Raw genomic sequence first — 19,714 nt, 5'->3', positions numbered from 1 at the left:
TCAGTCGTGTCTGACTCTGTGCAACCCCATAGACGGCAGCCCACCAGGCTCCCCCACCCCTGGGATTCTCCAGGCAACAACACTGGAGTGGGTTGCCATTTCCTTCTCTAATGCATGAAAGTGAAAAGTGAAAGTGAAGTCCCTTAGTCGTGTCCGACTCTTCAAAACCCCATGGACTGCAGCCTACCAGGTACCTCCATCCACGGGATTTTCCAGGCAAGAGTACTGGAGTGGGTTGCCATTGCCTTCTTCGGATATGAGCATTGGGATATAGCAAAGTCCAATTCTAGCTACATTCCTGGACTTTTCAGTTACCCAAACTATCAAATTCTTACATCCCACCTACCACCCAGCTTAAACTAGTTTAAACCGGAGTTCTACAATGAACATCTTAACTTGGCAATTTCAATCCATATCACTGACATACATTGAGGCAGTCAGTTGGTCCCAATTAATAAATCACAGCTGAAAGAACTTAAACCACTTTCTCTAAATCACATAATAAAGGTCAACAAAAGTACAGAAAGTAAAGGCCTCAATTTTATGAACAAAATTGAAACACCACATTCTTAGAAAGTATTCTCTATAGCTATTTTCTTACCCTTGCAGGGACTGAGAACCAAATCCTACATCCCTTCACCTCATCCAAGTCCCTCCTAATATACCCTCTGGGAAATAGAAAATAAGATAATCACCACAATTGCCCTTCACTATAATCTTCCCTTGCTTTAGGATTTTTTTCAAGTTGCTAATAGAGAACCTTTATGAAAACAAGAGTATCTAATTATTGGGGACAATTATCAGAATTCCAAGAAGTTTCTTGTTAGGCCTATTTATAGGACTATTAATGTTAATTCTCAATTTAGAGACCCTTCTCCTGCTTATTTCCCCTATGAATTCAACTGGCTCTCACTGAGTCCCTCAGAGGGAGAGGCCCAAGTAGTACAAAGTTCACTCAGAATTTAGGGCATTGCCTAGGGACAACAGTCAGTGATCACTCTTAATGTCATCCCAGGAGACTGGCAGAACACTAAGGTGTTTTAGCTTGACTCCAGGAAGTAATTTATGCAATGAATTTTCTAGCTGGTGAAAATGAGTAATAAAGAAACAACCAAGATCAGGAGGAGCTAAATTTCTCACACATAATATGGGGAAAGGGGAGGGTGGGATTAATTGGTAGATTAGGATAGGCATATATACACAGCTGTTTATAAAATGGGCTTCCCTGGTGGCTCAGTGGTAAAGAAACTGCCTGCAAGGAAGAAGGCATGGGTTCGATCCCTGGGTCAGGAAGATTACATGGAGAAGGAAATGGCAACCTACTCCAGTATTCTTGCCTGGAAAATCCCATGAACAGAGGAGCCTGGAGGGTTATAGTCCATGGGGCCACAAAGAATTGGACACAACTGAACCACTAAACAACAATAATGTATAAAATAGATAACTAATGAGAACCTACAGTATAGTACAGGGAGCTCTACTCAGTGATCTGTGGTGACCTAAGTGGGAAGAAAGTCCAAAAAGATAGGGGATATATATATATATATATAGCTGATTCACTTTCCCGTACAGCAGAGACTAACACACCATTATAAAGCAACTATGTGTGCATGCTCAGTTACTCAGTCATGTCCGAATCTCTGTGACACTGTGGACTGTAGCCTGCCAGGTTCCTGTCTGTGGCATTATCCAGGCAAGAATACTGGAGTGGCTTTCCATTTCCTCCTCCAGGTGAATCTTCCAAATCCAGGGATCAAACCTGTGTGAGTGTGGCTCCTACATTGGCAGGCAGATTCTTTACCACTGAGCCACCTGGGAAGCCCATAAAGCAACTATATTCCAAAAAAAAACTAAAAATAAATAAGTAGAAATCAAAGAAGCTCCTACAATCTAGCCACCTCCATGGAAACCTTTCTCAGTACCCCAGTAGCTACAGACTATACTGGGGAAACAATGGAAACAGTGTCAGACTTTATTTTGAGGGGCTCCAAAATCACTGCAGATGGTGACTGCAGCCAGGAAATTAAAAGACGCTTACTCCTTGGAAGGAAAGTTATGACCAACCTAGACAGCATATTCAAAAGCAGAGACATTACTTTGCCAACAAAGGTCCGTCTAGTCAAGGCTATGGTTTTTCCTGTGGTCATGTATGGATGTGAGAGTTGGACTGTGAAGAAGGCTGAGCACCGAAGAATTGATGCTTTTGAACTGTGGTGTTGGAGAAGACTCTTGAGAGTCCCTTGGACTGCAAGGAGATCCAATCAGTCCATTCTGAAAGAGATCAGCCCTGGGATTTCTTTGGAGGGAATGATGCTAAAGCTGAAACTCCAGTACTTTGGCCACCTTATGCGAAGAGTTGACTCATTGGAAAAGACTCTGATGCTGGGAGGGATTGGGGGCAGGAGGAGAAGGGGACGACAGAGGATGAGATGGCTGGATGGCATCACCGACTGGATGGATATGAGTTTGAGTAAACTCTGGGAGTTAGTGATGGACAGGGAGGCCTGGCGTGCTGCAATTCATGGGGTCACAAAGAGTCGGACAGGACTGAGTGACTGAACTGAACTGATACCTTCATATGGACTTCCCTGGTGGCTCAGATGGTAAAGAATCTGCCTGCAAGGAAGGAGACATGGGTTTGATCCCTGGGTCAGGAAGATCCCCTGGAGAAGGGAATGGCAACCCATTCCAGTATTCTTGCCTGGGGAATTTCATGGATGGAGGAGCCTGGCAGGCTATAGGCCATAGGGTCTCAAAGAGTCAGACAGGACTGAGTGACTTTCACTTTCACAAAGCTTCACTAGAGGGTCCCGGAGGGTTGGGTAGATTTTAAATTAAAATGTAAAGATTTAATTAAAAAATAATAATATTAAAAACATCAGAGTCAATCCATAATAGCTGCATAGGTGAACCACTGAGTCCTTAGCTCATTGCCTACCCCAAGAAGTCACCCACTGACAATGTGAAAGTATCTCCATCACCGACTCCTTACTACTAACATCACGTTTAAACTAAACATTGGTTCTTTTCAACCTACTTTCTGTTTAGAAATTGCTTCTATTCTTTTGAGCTTGTGTTTACTTTTTCACCTTTTTGTAAGAAAAATTGCATTTTATTAGCTAGAATCCAAATACAGCTAAATGAGGAAAACTCAATAAAAGGACTAAAAGAACATTTTCATCCGATAAATTTGCTGTGAAATGCCACGTTTGTGGCTGTGCCTGCAGTCATTCCAGTTACAAGACACATAGTAGGAAACAGTTTTGGGATTTTCAGCCATTAGTTTATAAATTGAATAAGCTAGATGTGTTCATTCATATAAAGTTAATGTAATTTTTCTTGGGAAAGTTTAATATTCTACAAATCCATTATCATATTTACAAATTAATCTTCCCTTAGGAAAAAAGATTGAAGATTTATAGAAGGAAGTATTTTATTACTTTTAAAACTGCAGTTTTAAAGAAAATCAAAGAAAAAGAAGGAAAATTATATCAAACTATAAATGCCTTTTTATGACTAACAGTTTTGTAACACTGAAATTTATGAAAGGAGAAGGGAATAAAGCAGAACATAGAAAGATTTTTCAATGAGCTCACAGAAATTGCAACTCCTATATCACAAATTGCAAACTCCTAAAAAATTAAACCTGTTGATGTGACTACAAACTGAATGGTGTTAAATTCATTAGATACTTGAGGATATTATGGATTTCTCCTGGAAAACTTTTTGGGTTTTTTTTTTTTGCCTAAACTCTCAAGCTACTTGTTCCAATTTTTGACAAGTTAGGATTCTAAACCTTTACAACACCAATGACAACAAAATTCTGTGTTCATTTAATTTCTTTCTCAAACTTTCAGTGACTTGTTAATGTTGAACAGGTAACTGACAACATAATTAATTCCTAATATTCCACTGTCATAAAACAGAGTTTCCTAAAGAGTAAAACTAGAGTGTAGAGTAAAGGAAGTCTCTACATACACACAAATTTCTGACATGTTGTTGAAAGGAAGAAAAGTGAATTGATTTTCCCCCAGATAGTCTCTTTTATGTTCATCCCTAGCATTTATGTAGCATAATATTAATGACAATCTTATAAATAAGATGCAAACTATAATGACTTATTAATAACCACTTTTTGTAACACTTCTAACTACTGAAAAATATCAAAGTATTACCTTTATTAAGATGTTCTTCTACAGGAAAAATTTGTTGCTACATTTTTATTACAATAACATCATACACAATTCTTCAGATTGCAAGTCATATAGTAATAATATTTAATATCAAAGATGATGGATCCCAGAATGGAATTCCAGTTCCTCTAATTCCTGAGTCTACCCTCTAAGTTTTACTCAAATAACTCAAGTAATTAAACTTTCTTCCCAGTATTTTCGAACATTTAATAAGTGAACTACTAAAGTTATCCAGTGGAGAAGGAAATGGTGAACCACTCCAGTATTTCTGCCTGAAAAACCCCATAGACATCATTGCCTGCAGGCTCACAGTGCATGGATAGCAAGAGTCAGGCACAATTTAGTGACTAAACAACAACAACAATATCATCTGGAATAATTTCAGTGATCTGGACCTCAGGACCACAATTTAGCAATGCCAGATATTAGAAAGTTTATTTCAATTATCTTCAACCAAATTTCACTTCTACACATTATATCCTCTTGTTCTGTCTTGTCTTTACCTTTTTTTGTTGTCGTCTTCTGATTTTCTTCTCCAGTACATTACACTCGCATTGTACTATTATGGCTTTTGTAAAGCATCTAATTTCACACTGAACATCCTCAACTGTAGTGCAGTCCTTGGAAGGATATGTTGCCAAGTCCTCTCACTACCTGTTTTCGTTTCCTTAGGTCCACTGTTCTTCAATGTCCCTCTTTAAAAGGGTGCCTCAATTGGGCACAACCCTCCATAAGGAGGTAATCACCAAGAATGGTAAGCCTCCTGATTTTCAGCTCCAATCTTTTTCACCTCAAAGCTCTCACATTATCTGAAAAGCCATGGCAATTAGATTATGGGATTAGCTAGAAGATGTATCATTTGCCAGACAGTATCAAATAGTATTCCTCAAAGGGCTCATCTTTTTTTTCTTTTTGGATTATTATTCAGCCAAAGTGTATTCAGTAATAGTTTTGGATAGGAAAGAAATGTATGAGGGAAATTCTCAGAGCCAAGTGTGAGAAAGAAAGGAGGCTCTTCGTGATCCTTTACTGATGGTCCTGAAATCAACCAGAAGTCCAAAAAGTAGTGCTTTCTCTTTGGAGTCAACCAGACAAGTTTCATCACAGTGACAGAATCGAAGCCCTTCCTGATCTGTGTATATGGAAAGAACTAAATTCACCAAATTTCACTGAAATACTTGACAATCAGTTTGAAAGGATACTCCCCCAAGAGCCTTTTTACTCATATTGAAACACTAAATTTCTATGACAGTGATACCGGTGTCAAAATATCATGAAACACAGGTAAAAGTATTGAGTGTGATACGTGTTTGTACAGTATTTCTACTTTCCATATATCACTTCATATTAATAGGCAAGGTCGAAAGGGACTGCTGTTGGTTCTCCATATTCAAGAGAGAAATTGAGAACTGAAATTGCTAAATACGCTTTTATATTTCACCCAGTAAATGACAGTGGAACTGAGAGAAACAAGACTGGCCTTTCAGATTAATGCATTCCAAACTTCCTCTCATGAAATGGGCTGCAGTCCATCACACTTAACCTACACTTTCCACACCTCCAGGAGGAGATATCCACAGATATACCTATTTACTTTGGCGTGAACTCAAAGAAATTAGTTTGCAAATCTGGTCTTTTCTTTGTGCATTAACTAATTTCTCCTTTCCACACATACACTTCAAGAACATCAGGTAGATCCATTTACTTCCACTCCTTCATCCCACTGCTCCTCCTAAAGTGACATATTAATTATGGCTCATTTGAAATTTTCTCGTACAAATGTAGGCTCAGATTTCAACACCTAAACAAATTATATATACAGCGTGCAAGCCTGTTTGTTCCAGGTTTCTTAAAAGGAGAAAATGAATGCAGTGTATTAATCATCAAACTGATGTCCCTGATTGAAAAATAAATTATTTAAATGAGTAACACTTTGGGTTTTTTTTTAATATACTACTTTCTAGAAAATCTCCTCAACATGTAAGGTGAAAAGAATGAAAAAAATCACTACTACCACAGTGATACATGAACAAAATTAAAGCCATGAATAGGCTACATGATCATGCTCAGTCCAAAATGTTGGGCATTACTGCCATTGGTTCTGTAGTTAATAATCAACTTTTATGGATGGTACTCCAAATTAGTTTTAAGAAGTTCTAAAAATTCAGCTTGACTACTACAGATTTAAATGAATTTTATTCTTTTCAGAGCACAAAAAACAAAGGCAACCCCTAATGTAGATTTATTAAAAAACAAAAATGCTTATGTTTCTAAATACATGGAGTAGGGAAGACATTCCTTTTCTCTCAATGTAATGGCAATGAATGTGGATCATCTAAAACAAAGCAACAAGCTTAAATGGAAGGCAACCCACTTAATGATTTTAAGATATATATTTGAGATATAACTCAAATGCCATTCTATTCATGGGGAACACATGTATACCTGTGGCGGATTCATTTTGATATTTGGCAAAACTAATACAATTTTGTAAAGTTTAAAAAAATAAAATAAAATAAAAAATAAATAAAGTAAACAATTGATTGGTTTTTAGTGTATTTACAAATATGTGCAACCTCATCACAACTTTAGAACATTTCCATCACCTCACAAAGAAACCTCATTCTCTTTAGGTACCATTAGTAACTCCTCCCTCCCTCTGGCTCCAAGTGAATTACTACTTTCTGTCTCTATAGATTAGCCTATTCTGCATATTTCATAAAAATGAGAGTATATGCAGTCTTTGTGATTGATGTCTCTCACCTAGTATAATATTTTTCAAGGCTACTTGGAAGCATGTATCAGTACTTTATAGATTCATTTTTATGGTTGAATAATATTCCACAGCAGAGTTATATCATATGTGTTTATCCATCCAGCAGCTGTTAAATGTTTGAACTGTTTCTACCTTTTGGCTATTATAAATAATGGTATCATAAATATTAATGTACACCTTTTTCTGTGGACATATGCTTTCACTTCTTGTAACTAGAAATATTGGGTAATATGTAACTCTATATTTAACTATTTAAGGAACTTCCAGACAGTTTTCCAAAGTAGCTGTACCAATTTATATTGCCATGAAGAGTGCATGAGCATTCCAATTTCTGCACATTTTCACCAACAATTATTATCTGGCTTTTTGATTATAGCCATTCTAGTGAGTGTGAAGTGGTAGTTCATTGTGGTTTTGATTTGTTTCTCTGATGACTTAAGATACCAAGCATTTTTGTATGTTTATTGGCTATTTGCCTATTTCTTTGGAGAATGTCTATTTGGCTCCTTTGACAATTTTTCAGTTGAGGTCTTTTTCTTATTGAGTTGTAAGAGTCTTATATATTCCAGATTGTTGTTGCTGTTCAGTCTCTAAGTCATGTCCAACTCTTTGGAACACATGGACTGCAACACGCCAGGTTCCCCTGTCCTTCACTGTCTCCCAGAGTTTGCTCAAATTCATGTTCATTGAGTTGGTAATGCTATCTAACCATTTCATCCTCTTGCACCTTTTGCTTTTAATCTTTCCCAGCATCAGGGTCTTTTCCAATGAGTCAATTCTTCGCATCAGGTGGCCAAAGTATTGGAGCTTCAGCTTCAGCATCATTCCTTTCAATGAATATTCAGAGTTGATTTCCTTTAGGATTGACTGGTTTGATCTCCTTGCTGTGCAAAGGACTCTCAAGAGTCTTCTCCAGAACCACAATTTGAAAGCATCAGTTCTTTGGTGCTCAGCCTTCTTTATGGTCCAACTCTCACATCTGCATGTGAACTACCGAGAAAACCATAGCTTTGACTATATGGACCTTTGTCAGCAAAGTGATGCCTCTGCTTTTTAATACTCTGTCTAGGTTTGTCATAGCTTTCTTCCAAGGAGAAAACATCTTTTAATTTTATGGCTGCAGTCACCATCCACAGTGATTTTGGAGCCCAAGAAAATAAAACTGTCACTGTTTCTGCTTTTTCTTTTCCATTTGTCATGAAGTGATAGGACTAAATGCCATGATCTTAGTTTTTTGAATGTTGACTGTTAAGCCAGCTTTTTCACTTTCCTCTTTCATCCTCATCAAGAGGCTCTTTAGTTCCTCTTCACTTTTTGCCATTAGAGTAGTATCATCTGAATATCTGACATTGTTGATATTTCTCCCAGCAATCTTGATTCTAGTTTTTGATTCATCCAGCCCAGCATTTCACATGATGTACACAGAGTGTAAGTTAAATAAGCAGGATAACAATATGCAGCCTTGTCATACTCCTTTCCCAATTTTGAACCAGTTTATTTTTCTAGATACAAATTCCTATCATATATGATTTGCAATTTTTTCCCCTACTCTGTAGTTTGTCTTCACTTTCTGGAAAGTTCATTTTGATGAAGTCTAAAGTTATCTATTTGTTTTGTTGTTGCCTATTCTTTTGGTGTCACTTAAATTTTTTTAACTACTTTTTTTTTAATTTTATTTTATTTTTAAACTTTACAATATTGTATTAGTTTTGCCAAATATCAAAATGAATCCGCCACAGGTATACCTGTGTTCCCCATCCTGAACCCTCCTCCCTCCTCCCTCCCATACCCTCCCTCTGGGTCATCCCAGTGCACCAGCCCCAAGCATCCAGTATCGTGCATCGAACCTGGACTGGCGACTCGTTTCATACATGATATTATACATGTTTCAATGCCATCACAGCACTGTTTTATAATAGCCAGGACATGGAAGCAACCTAGATGCCCATCAGCAGATGAATGGATAAGAAAGCTGTGGTACATATACACAATGGAGTATTACTCAGCCATTAAAAAAGAATACATTTAACTACTTTTTAAATTATTTTTTTCTGTTATTTCTTTAAGTATTGCTTTATGGCTTGCAATATACCTCTTAACTTATCGGAAGCAGCTACAGATTTATACTAACTTAATTTCCATGAGATATGGAAATGTTACTCCTATATAGCTATATTCTCTTTCTGGGGGTATTATTCTGATACATATATTGCATTTATAAATTTTATAAGCCCAATGATACATTATATTTTATATAATTTTATATATTTTAAAGAAGATAAATGGAGGAAGGAGAGCAAGTATATATTAATAGCTTTTGCTGTTTTAACCTTCTTGTTTATCATTTCTAGTTCTCTTCATTTGTTCCTGTGAATTTAAGTTACCATCTGGAATCATTTCCGTAACCCAGTACAGCTTTGCTCCCACCCACCTCCTTGTGCTGTATGGACAAATATATCACATTTCTTTATGTTATAGACCCAATAACACTTTATGTGCATATGGCTTTATATAATTTTTAAAGTCAGTCAAGAAAACAAATGAGAATAAATATATATTTGTACTGTTATTTAGATTTGAACTTCTGTCTGAGGTCACTTGCTTTCAGTCTGAAGAAATCTGTTTAGTATTTCTTGCAAGTCAGGTCTGCTAAATACTGTTTCTTTTTATCTAGCAATGTCTTTATTTTGCCTTTATTTCTGAAAGATAGGTTTGCTAGATATAGGATTCCAGGCTGACAGGTTTTTACTTTGAGCTCTTGATTTTGAGAAAGAATAGAATATGTTATTCCATTACTTTCCAGCCTCCATTGTCTCTGATGAGAATTCAGCTGTAAATCTTATTGGAGTTTCCTTGTAAATAAGTCACTTTTCTCTTATAGCTTTCAAAATGTTCTCTTTATCTTTGCATTTCAGAATTTTTACTGTGATATGTCTATTTGTAGATTTCTTTGTGTTTATCTAATTTGGGATTCATGGAGCTTCCCAGATGTGTAAACCAATGTTTGTCAATAAATACTGGAAATTTTTAGCCAATATTTCTTCAAATATTTACTCTGCTATTCTCTCTCTCTTTTCCTTCTGGTAGTTCCACTAGGTATATGTTGCTGTGCCAATAATATTCTACATTTTTCTTCTGCTGCTGCTAAGTCGCTTCAGTTGTGTCCGACTCTGTGTGACTCCATAGACGGCAGCCCATCAGGCTCCACCGTCCCTGGGATTCTCCAGGCAAGAACACTGGAGTGGGTTGCCATTTCCTTCTCCAACGCATGAAAGTGAAAAGTGAAAGTGAAGTCGCTCAGTCATGTCCGACTCTTCGAAACCCCGTGGACTGCAGCCTACCAGGCTCCTCCGTTCATGGGATTTTCCAGGCAAGAGTACTGGAGTGGGGTTCCTTCATTCTTTTTCTCTGTTTTTCAGATTGCATAATCTCTATCAATATAAAAGCTTGTGAGGTTTTCTTCTAGTTTCAAACCTACTATCAAGCCCTTCTAGTAATTTTTGAATTTTCAATTATTGAAAATTTTTATTGCAAATTTCCATTTAGTTATTTTTATAATTTCTCTTTCAGATATTCTATATTTGATGCATCATTATCATTATACTATCTTTTAATTTTTAATCATGTTTTTCTTTAATTCTTTGAATATATTTGTAACATATTTTGAAGCCTTTGACAGTTTAAGTCCACCATCTCGTTTTTATCACAATAGTTTTTGTTGCTTGTTTGTTTCTGGCGTAAAAGTTATATTTTCTTGAATACCTATATGTCTCAACATTTTGTTGGAAACTAGACATTTTAGATCATATATTATAGCAAATTTAAGCATTTGGCTCTTATCTTCTTGGTCTTGTTTCTGTTATTTATTTACTTGGATATTTAGAGACTGGCTGGATTATTTTAGTAAAGTCTATCTGTTCCCATTCCCCCAGAGCAGGAAGCTTCTGTTGCTGCTAAAGGGGCAGAGTTTGCGTCTGCCTCTAGGATGCCTGGGGATGAGAGTGGTTTAGGCAGAGCTATTTTGACTATGTTTTTCCTGACCAAACTGTTAAGCTCCACTAATTGCTGACTGATTGCTCTATTGTTTCCAACAATGCTCTGGGGCATCAGTTGCTTCATACTCTAAGACAATCAAGTCAGGCTGTTTGAAGAGACTATTCTTAGGTCAGTGCTGAGATTTGTTCTGACACTAGGGGGGCTCTTCCCAGCTGTCTCTTTCTCCACTTCTCCCCAGCAAACTAGCCAGCCTACAATTTAGCCTACATCTGCAATGAATCTATCAAACACCTTTTACGACAACTTCCACTCTTTTTTAAAGTGCCCTTAGATTTGGACTCCTTGGACTCTATTGCAAATAAAGGCAATTGCTCTGGGGGAAATTTAGAGATATCAGTTCCAAGGCTTGCTTCTCCTTCCACACCACCCCCAGATAAACCTCTGAGCCATACAGTGGGGCGGGGAGGACAAAGACATGTTCTCTCTAAACATCTCCACTTTAGGAGTTTTGCACCCAGTAGAAGATGGGAGTGGAATACAGCAGCTCTAAATCTCCTTAATTTGCCTCTTTCAGTGTGGAAACTCCTACCCCATGAGCCAGAGCAAGTCGATCAGGGCTCAGGTTCTCAGTGGTACACCACCCAAGTTAGAGCCTCCATCCCATGAGTGGAAGCTGGAAAGGTGAAGGGGACCCATTTAGCCATGCTTGCCCAGAACTCAACCTCAACAAGATGTAGCTGGATCATGTTAAGAAATGCCGCTGACCTGTCTCTCCCAGGAAGATAGCCCTCCAACGGAAAATAGGAAAGTAAAGGTAGCCCTGTACTCTTGGCTGTAGTAATATCAGATGAAGTGTGTATCTCTTTGAGATTAGAGGCAGAGGGAGTCTGCAGGTCTTGGTTCAAATACCACACAATCTTAGAGTTCTTAACAATTTTAATAGATTGTCTTGAATAAATGTGTCTTCATTTGCTATACGTCCCATAGAGTCATTTTCAGAGAACTTAATCTTATTATTTTAATTTTCACTAGCTTTACAGTACTTTTGCCTGGAGAATCTCATGGATGGAGGAGCCTGATGGGCTGTAGTCCATGGGGTCTCTGAGAGTTGGACATGACTGAGTGACTTCACTTTCACTTTTCACTTTCGTGCACTGGAGAAGGAAATGGCAACCCGCTCCAGTGTTCTTGCCTGGAGAATCCCAGGGACGGGGGAGCCTGGTGGGCTGCCGTCTATGGGGTCGCACAGAGTCGGACACGACTGAAGTGACTTAAGCAGCAGCTTTGCTGGGGAAAATATCTGAGAAGCTACTCACACTGTCATGCCAGAAACAGGATTCCCAACACCCTTAATTTTATATTTGCTATAATAAGTTTTTTTTTCCTTTAATTGAGAAGCATTATTAGGACTTTGACAATCTAAGTCTTTTACCTACATTTCAGAGTTACAGAAGCAGTTAGCCTTTACATTCCTAGGAGGCCATTTATATTCACCAATCAGCCAATTCTTTCCTGAGCTCATTTCATCCTTGTAATGCCATGCCAAATGCAGCAAAGAGCAACACACTAAGATCCTAGCTCTTTCTAACAACTTTTTCTAGATTAGCAACTCAGTATATCTGCCTCCCAGGTTGTTGTAGCCAATAGTCTTACCAAATATTTAGCTACTGCATAACCTAGATCTCCAATATCTTTCCCTTCCACTTTTCCTTGTTTTCTGCTGTTCAACGATAGAAGTCAATATCATGTATTTTAAGTTTTTGGTATGGGAGCGATATACATTGAGATACTAATTTCTGTTTTAATTACATGAAGCAAATCAGTAAAACAAATAAATCTGATTGAAATTTACTTCTTGCTCAGGTAATAGTTCTGGGCTGGAGATCAGATCAGGAGGTCAAACTTTTACTCAAACTAATATAGAGATTATAAAATAAAGAAACTATCAATGCTTTATGAATGATATGTAGGACATTTCTCAGGGAACACACAGCCTAAAAGACATAAAAATTATATCTATATATATACAGAGACTTCTGTGGGCCATTACAGACACAAAGCATTATTAGGTTGAAGCTTTTTTTAGAGGTAGTTTGCAAGCATGTTGAAAGGAGCATTTACTGGACATTCTAACATTAAAAAGGAACTTTATTTCCTAACATCTTCTGCATTTCACTCATTTGTGGGAGATGTATCTAGAGAGAAAATATACCAGTTCCCCAATTCCCATATTTTCAGAGAGAGGTAGAATTTCTACTCTACCACATATAAGGGAAAATTAATAAAGGAAGTGTCATTTTCAGCTTCTCTCTACTCCCACTCTGTTTCATGGCTGAATTGTGTCCCCTCCTCCCAATTCATACGTTGAAGCCTAAATCCCAGTATCTTAGAATATGACTGTATCTGGAGATAAGATTCCCATAGAGGTAATTAACATAAAGTGGGGTCATATGCAAGGGTTGGGGGGAACATCTAGTCCAGTATGGCTGGTGTCCTTATAAGAAGAGAATAAACCACAGAAAACGTGGAGACCTAGGTACAACCATATGAGGACACAGCTAGCTGCAAACCACGGAAGGACCTCAGGTAATCCCAACTCTACTATCTTCTTGATCTCAGGCTTCTAGCCTCCAGAACTGTGGGAAAATAAATTTCTGTTGTTTAAGCCACCCCATCTGTGGTATTTTGTTATGGAAGACCCAGAAAACTAACACCTGGTAAAAGGGTAACATATAGTTAAGTTTAGAAGAAGTAACAGGGCATGCTTGAAACCTTCCAATAGTAAACAGTAGCCAGTGAGCAAGGATTATTCATTCATCCAGAAGATAGCTATTGAATAAGTACTGCAGATGGTTACTAAGTTCAGTTCAGTTCAGTTCAGTTACTCAGTCGTGTCCGACTCTTTGCGACCCCATGAATCACAGCACGCCAGGCCTCCCTGTCCATCACCAACTCCTGGAGTTCACCCAGACTCATGTCCATCGAGTCAGTGATGCCATCCAGCCATCTCATCCTCTGGCGTCCCCTTCTCCTCCTGCCCCCAGTCCCTCCCAGCATCAGAGTCTTTTCCAATGAGTCAACTCTTCGCATGAGGTGGCCAAAGTACTGGAGTTTCAGCTTTAGCATCATTCTTTCCAAAGAACACCCAGGGCTGATCTCCTTCAGAATGGACTGGTTGGATCTCCTTGCAGTCCAAGGGACTCTCAAGAGTCTTCTCCAATACCACAGTTCAAAAGCATCAATTCTTTGGCACTCAGCTTTCTTCACAGTCCAACCCTCGCATCCATACATGACCACAGGAAAAACCATAGCCTTGACTAGATGGACCTTTGTTGGCAAAGTAATGCCTCTGCTTTTCAATATGCTATCTAGGTTGGTCATAACTTTCCTTCCAAGGAGTAAGCGTCTTTTAATTTCATGGCTGCAATCACCACCTGCAGTGATTTTGGAGCCCAAAAAAATAAAGTCTGACACTGTTTCCACTGTTTCCCCATCTATTTCCCATGAAGTAGTGGGACCGGATGCCATGATCGTCGTTTTCTGAATGTTGAGCTTTAAGCCAACTTTTTCACTCTCCACTTTCACTTTCATCAAGAGGCTTTTGAGTTCCTCTTCACTTTCTGCCATAAGGGTGGTGTCATCTGCATATCTGAGGTTATTGATATTTCTCCCGGCAATCTTGATTCCAGCTTGTGCTTCTTCCAACCCAGCATTTTTCATGATGTACTCTGCATACAAGTCAAATAAACAGGGTGACAGTATACAGCCTTGACATATTCCTTCTCCTATTTAGAATCAGTCTGTTGTTCCATGTCCAGTTCTAACTGTTGCTTCCTGACCTGCATACAGATTTCTCAAGAGGCAGGTCAGGTGGTCTGGTATTCCCATCTCTTGAAGAATTTTCCACAGTTTATTGTGATCCACACAGTCAAAGGCTTTGGCACAGTCAATAAAGCAGAAATAGATGTTTTTCTGGAACTCTCTTGCTTTTTCCATGATCCAGCAGATGTTGGCAATTTGATCTCTGGTTCCTCCGCCTTTTCTAAAACCAGCTTGAACATCAGAAAGTTCACAGTTCACGTGTTGCTGAAGCCTGGCTTGGAGAATTTTGAGCATTACTTCTAATTCAGTAGTAAAACATTCTGATATGATCCTTGACTGCAAGAAACTTAAAGTCTAATGGAGAGAAAAAATGAAGAAACTGTGTACTCAAGACACCCCTGAATATGATGAAAAGCCAGGTTGCCTGGTTCTTCCTAGAGAAATCTGGAGAGATGATATCCACATTGGTTTACATTGGATGGTGGGGAGTATCTGGAGGAAAATGGATTGGGTCAAAGCAGCCAGCCAAATGTATTTTCTCATCTGCTGACCAGATTCTTTTGACCCTATACTGTTGAGGGGCAGCTTACCCTTGGATGGTAATTTATTTTGAACAGATGGAACAGGGCTTGGAGATGAACCACAGGGACAACTGCTGACTAAAGTTTCTCCAGTTTTCCATTAAGGAGTGGCTTATAGCTTTCACCAAACCCATACTGGTTAACTGAAGTATACAAAAAATACTACTAATAAAAAAGCACACTCTAAATACCATATAGTTAAAGCTAACACAATTCAGTAATTGTATATAGTTTAGTTCAGAGTATGGATGCTATAACAATTATGAGGAAAACACAGGTTTTGGAACTGGATTCAACGTAAGATGAACTATACATGTAATGAGTACTACTCAGGTGCCAACTATTTCTAGGTATTAAGAGAGAGGATAATGAGAGGAGGAGGGAAGAAGACATGGTTCCTGCCCTCATCAACTTGTGCAAGTTATTTAGTTTCTCTGAATCTATGTTCTTATATGGTAATTGAGAATCAAGAAAGCTATTCTGGATAGCTCTTATAAAGAGAAAATTTTTATTAAAGGGGCATTTAAAAGCACTTTGCCCAGTGCCTGGCAAATAACTATCTGTTAAATGTTATTCCTTTTCACTTCTCTCTATCTTTGCTCTCTGCAAAAAATACAGAGTAAAAGGAATCCCTTTGGATATTATTCAAATGCATTACCAAATATCATAATCTTCATAGTCAAATTCTAAGGTTTAGAGAAAGATGACTGAATGAGTTTGGATCTTGTTTGAGTAAATCAGCTCTTGCATCATCATGGTTACAACATTTTATGATTTGAAGTACATTCTAGAGGGTGAGTGTGAGCTCAGTGGCTTCAATTGTGTCCAATTCTTTGAAACTCCATGGACTGTAGCCCACCAGGGTCCTATATCCATGGTATTTTCCAAGCAAGAATATTGGAGTGGGTTGCCATTCCCTCCTCTAGGGGATCTTCCTGGCCCAGGAATTGAACCTGCATCTTCTGAATTGAAAGGCAGATTCTTTACCACTGAGCCACCTGGAAGCCCTCTATTTCTTCTCTGTTTTGCTAATTTTCTCATCTTTTCTTTATAGTGTTGGGCTCAGAAAAAAAGAGTAAAATCATTTGTTAAAATAGAATAGAAAAAACGAAACCACAAAGAATAATCTACAGGCAGTGGAAATAAAAATAATTCATTCTCTTAAAGCACTAAGAATGATTTTATATTTTTTCATGGAGAATATACTAACATATATATTCAGTAAGATATAACTATCTCCCTTTTTACTAGGAAAAGTTAAAAACAATACAAGACAGGAAAAGAAAAGGAAAGTGAAGTTGCTCAGTCATGTCTGACTCTTTGCAACCCCATGGACTGTACCCTACCAGGCTCCTCCATCCATGGGATTTTCCAGGCAAGGGTACTGGAGTGGGTTGCCCTTTCCTTCTCCAGGGGAATCTTCAGGGATCGAACCCGGGTCTCCCACATTGCAGGCAGATGCTTTACCATCTGAGCCACCAGGGAGACTATACAAGACAAAGGGTGAATAAATCTCACAAGCTTCAAAATGGTACTGAAAATATTCAATAGTAGGGAACAGGGACAGGGGAGCCTGGTGGGCTGCTGTCTATGGGGTCACACAGAGTCGGACATGACTGAAGTGACTTAGCATAGCATAGCATAGCATAGGGAACATATAGTTCAGATAACATACCATATGGTGTGTATTATCTCTATTGTATTGAGTCAGACTCTCCATGTACCCAATTGACAGTTTGGTTCAGCTCCCTAGGAAGAACTATTCCTTCCTTTTCACAACTTTCACAGACTCTAGTTTACTTAGTCATAATCTCAAAAGTTTTTGATTGGTGTACTGTGCCCTGAAATCATATTCTCCAATATATAATTATAAAGTCAATCATTTGCAGACTATAAAGCCAACACATCCCTTTATTTTATCTTTGTCATTCCTTCCCTCCAGCTAGTCCACATTCCATGAATCAGAAGTATTTTGATTCGGGATGAAACGTTAGCTTTCTCAATGGACATCCTGCTTTTATTCTAATCCCAAATTTCCCCCAAACATCTTTTCTAAATCTGCTCCTTTTATTTTTTGCACTTGAAGCAGGCTGTAATTAGATCTAATTAATTTCTATCCATTATGCTGGTCAGTTATTTATTTTATTCTATGCTGTGTCCAATGCTAAGCTGTTTAGGGACTGCCAAGAAACAAAGCAGGAGTGTGAGTTCTACACTTAGATATAAAACCATACAATATCAAATAATATCCTCATTTTTTCCTCTATACTTTTCATATTTGTACATAAATTTACACTCCTTTCATTAAACTGCTAAAAAAAAAAAAACTTTTGTCTTTAACTCACTTGGCTGTATGTAAAGTATCCATAGCTGTGGTACATAATGAAACCACCCTCTATTTAGAGATCCCTGAAAAATCTACATGCAGGGGAGTTCATTTAAGACAGAACATTCACACAATTTGAACACAGCATTAAGAATATAATAATTAGAGAACAATCTTCTGGGTAATACCAAAGTTTACTTAAACAGATTGATAACATACTCACCAAAAAAATAGCAGGCTCAGTTTTAACAGTTTGTTCCCTTCTGAATGACTTACCCACCAAGCGAGATAGTACAATTACTGGTCTTCACTGTAAATGCCTGGACCCCCTGATGGGCTCTGATAGGAAATGACCCAGTAAGAACAATGGCATTTCTCTTCATATCGCAGTGCATAGTTTTTGTGGCTGTCAGAAAAACATACACAGTTCATTAAAATCAAGGGGGAAAAGGAGGTACATATAGAGAAAACAATGTTTTAAAAAGCTCATGATTGTTTTCTCCAGCCTTAATTTTTCTGTTTTCCAAGCAGACCTCTTTGCAAACCCATTTCTCGATGCCCACTGATAAGCTTGGCCAATTGAAATGTCTTAATCAGAAGTAACTGGTTCCACAAAACCCAGCAAGCTTTCTGTAGCAACAGCTATGACCTTTCGCTTTTTCTTTCTGGTTTCAAAGCTGCCTTTAGTGGTCATTCAAATCATGAAAGTGTTAAGTGGGAATAGTAGTAAATCAGCTTTTTAAAGTCTGCTGCCAGCATGAACTCTGTATGTTTAAAAGGGGAGGGGGAGATTTAAGGCCACATTCAAGAGGACTTTACAGCTGTTAAAGCCAGCTTTCTGGGGATCTGGTAATTCTACAACATGATGGTCTTTTTTAAAAACCTACTTGTCCAAATATAGAGCAAATACAGATGGCACAGGTGGCTCAATGGTAAAGAATATGCCTGTCAATGCAGGAGATGCAGAGACGCAGGTTCAATCCCTGGGTCAGGAAGATCCCCTAAGAATAGGAAATGGAAACTCACTCCAATATTCTTGCCTGAAAAATTCTATGGACAAAGAAATTTGGCAGGTGACAGTCCATGGGTTTTCAAGGAGTCAGACACGAATGAGCAACTGAGCACACCACAGCCATGCAAATAAGTTTAGAAATAATTTTTCAAGTAAATTCGGCCAAATAAGTAGTTTAGTAATGGGGCATATCTAAAACAATTGTTTATTTAAATGAAGTCTGCTTTTCTGGAGGACACATTTTATATTATAGTATGCCTCAGCCAGTATAAGTAAAGAGCCAGATTATGGTGTCTACCACATCTCCAGACACACATATAGTTGAATATGGCAAAATTTCTCTAAAACAGGGCTGGTCAGACATTTAGTAGAAAAGGCAGCTGTCTACATGATACATGTTGAGAAATAGTGAAAAGCATTTCTGCCAAAAATATCTGTTCCATTCCCCCCACGTTCTTATTACCATTTTTCCTGTAACATTTAGAATTCTAATCACTGGTCATTATTTTTACACATCATTAAAAATCTTTACCAGAAAGCAAGGATATTATCTACGAAGACACTAATAAGTCATTAACACCTTACCTCAAATTAAATCAATCAGACCATACAGAGAGTTTACTTAAAGGACCTGAGGAAGTATAACACCAAACAGGTAATTTTGACAAGTGAAGGGATTTTAAAAAGACAAATGTTTGGCTATTTCACAAGAAGAGCCCTAAAATACCTGGAGGTTTGTCAGGGGAGGCAGAATTGCAGTGAGTCATAATCACCAGGTTAGAGGAGGTGTGGAAAGGAGAAAACCTGTGACATCCTTTCCCTCCAAACAAACTAATATAAAACCTGAGTGCAATTGGCAGCTTTTGAAACACAATAGTATGTGATTTATACTCTCCATCGAAATAATACAAGATTTAGCTACAACTTGCAATACCTTATGCCTAATACCAATTTTGAGTGAGGTATAAATTTCTCAGCACTAGCAGGTGCCCCATCTTAGTCTGAACC

The 19,714-nt window shown here is 38.1% G+C and overlaps 1 long non-coding RNA gene across 1 annotated transcript in view; it reads right to left on the bottom strand.

Moving 5' to 3' along the window:
• Positions 1–18,073, bottom strand: part of LOC138990220 (uncharacterized) — a 154,392-nt gene extending 136,319 nt beyond the window's left edge. The window contains exon 1 of the long non-coding RNA XR_011466339.1: positions 17,971–18,073. This is a non-coding gene — a long non-coding RNA (uncharacterized lncRNA). The remainder of the gene's footprint in view (positions 1–17,970) is intronic.
• Between the last annotated feature and the right edge of the window lie 1,641 nt (positions 18,074–19,714).

Source organism: Bos mutus, chromosome 2 (genome assembly GCF_027580195.1).
Source record: "Bos mutus isolate GX-2022 chromosome 2, NWIPB_WYAK_1.1, whole genome shotgun sequence".
Classification (NCBI taxonomy): domain Eukaryota; kingdom Metazoa; phylum Chordata; class Mammalia; order Artiodactyla; family Bovidae; genus Bos; species Bos mutus.
The sequence above is the reverse complement of the archived record's forward strand: the minus strand, read 5'-3'. Positions and strand labels throughout refer to the sequence as shown.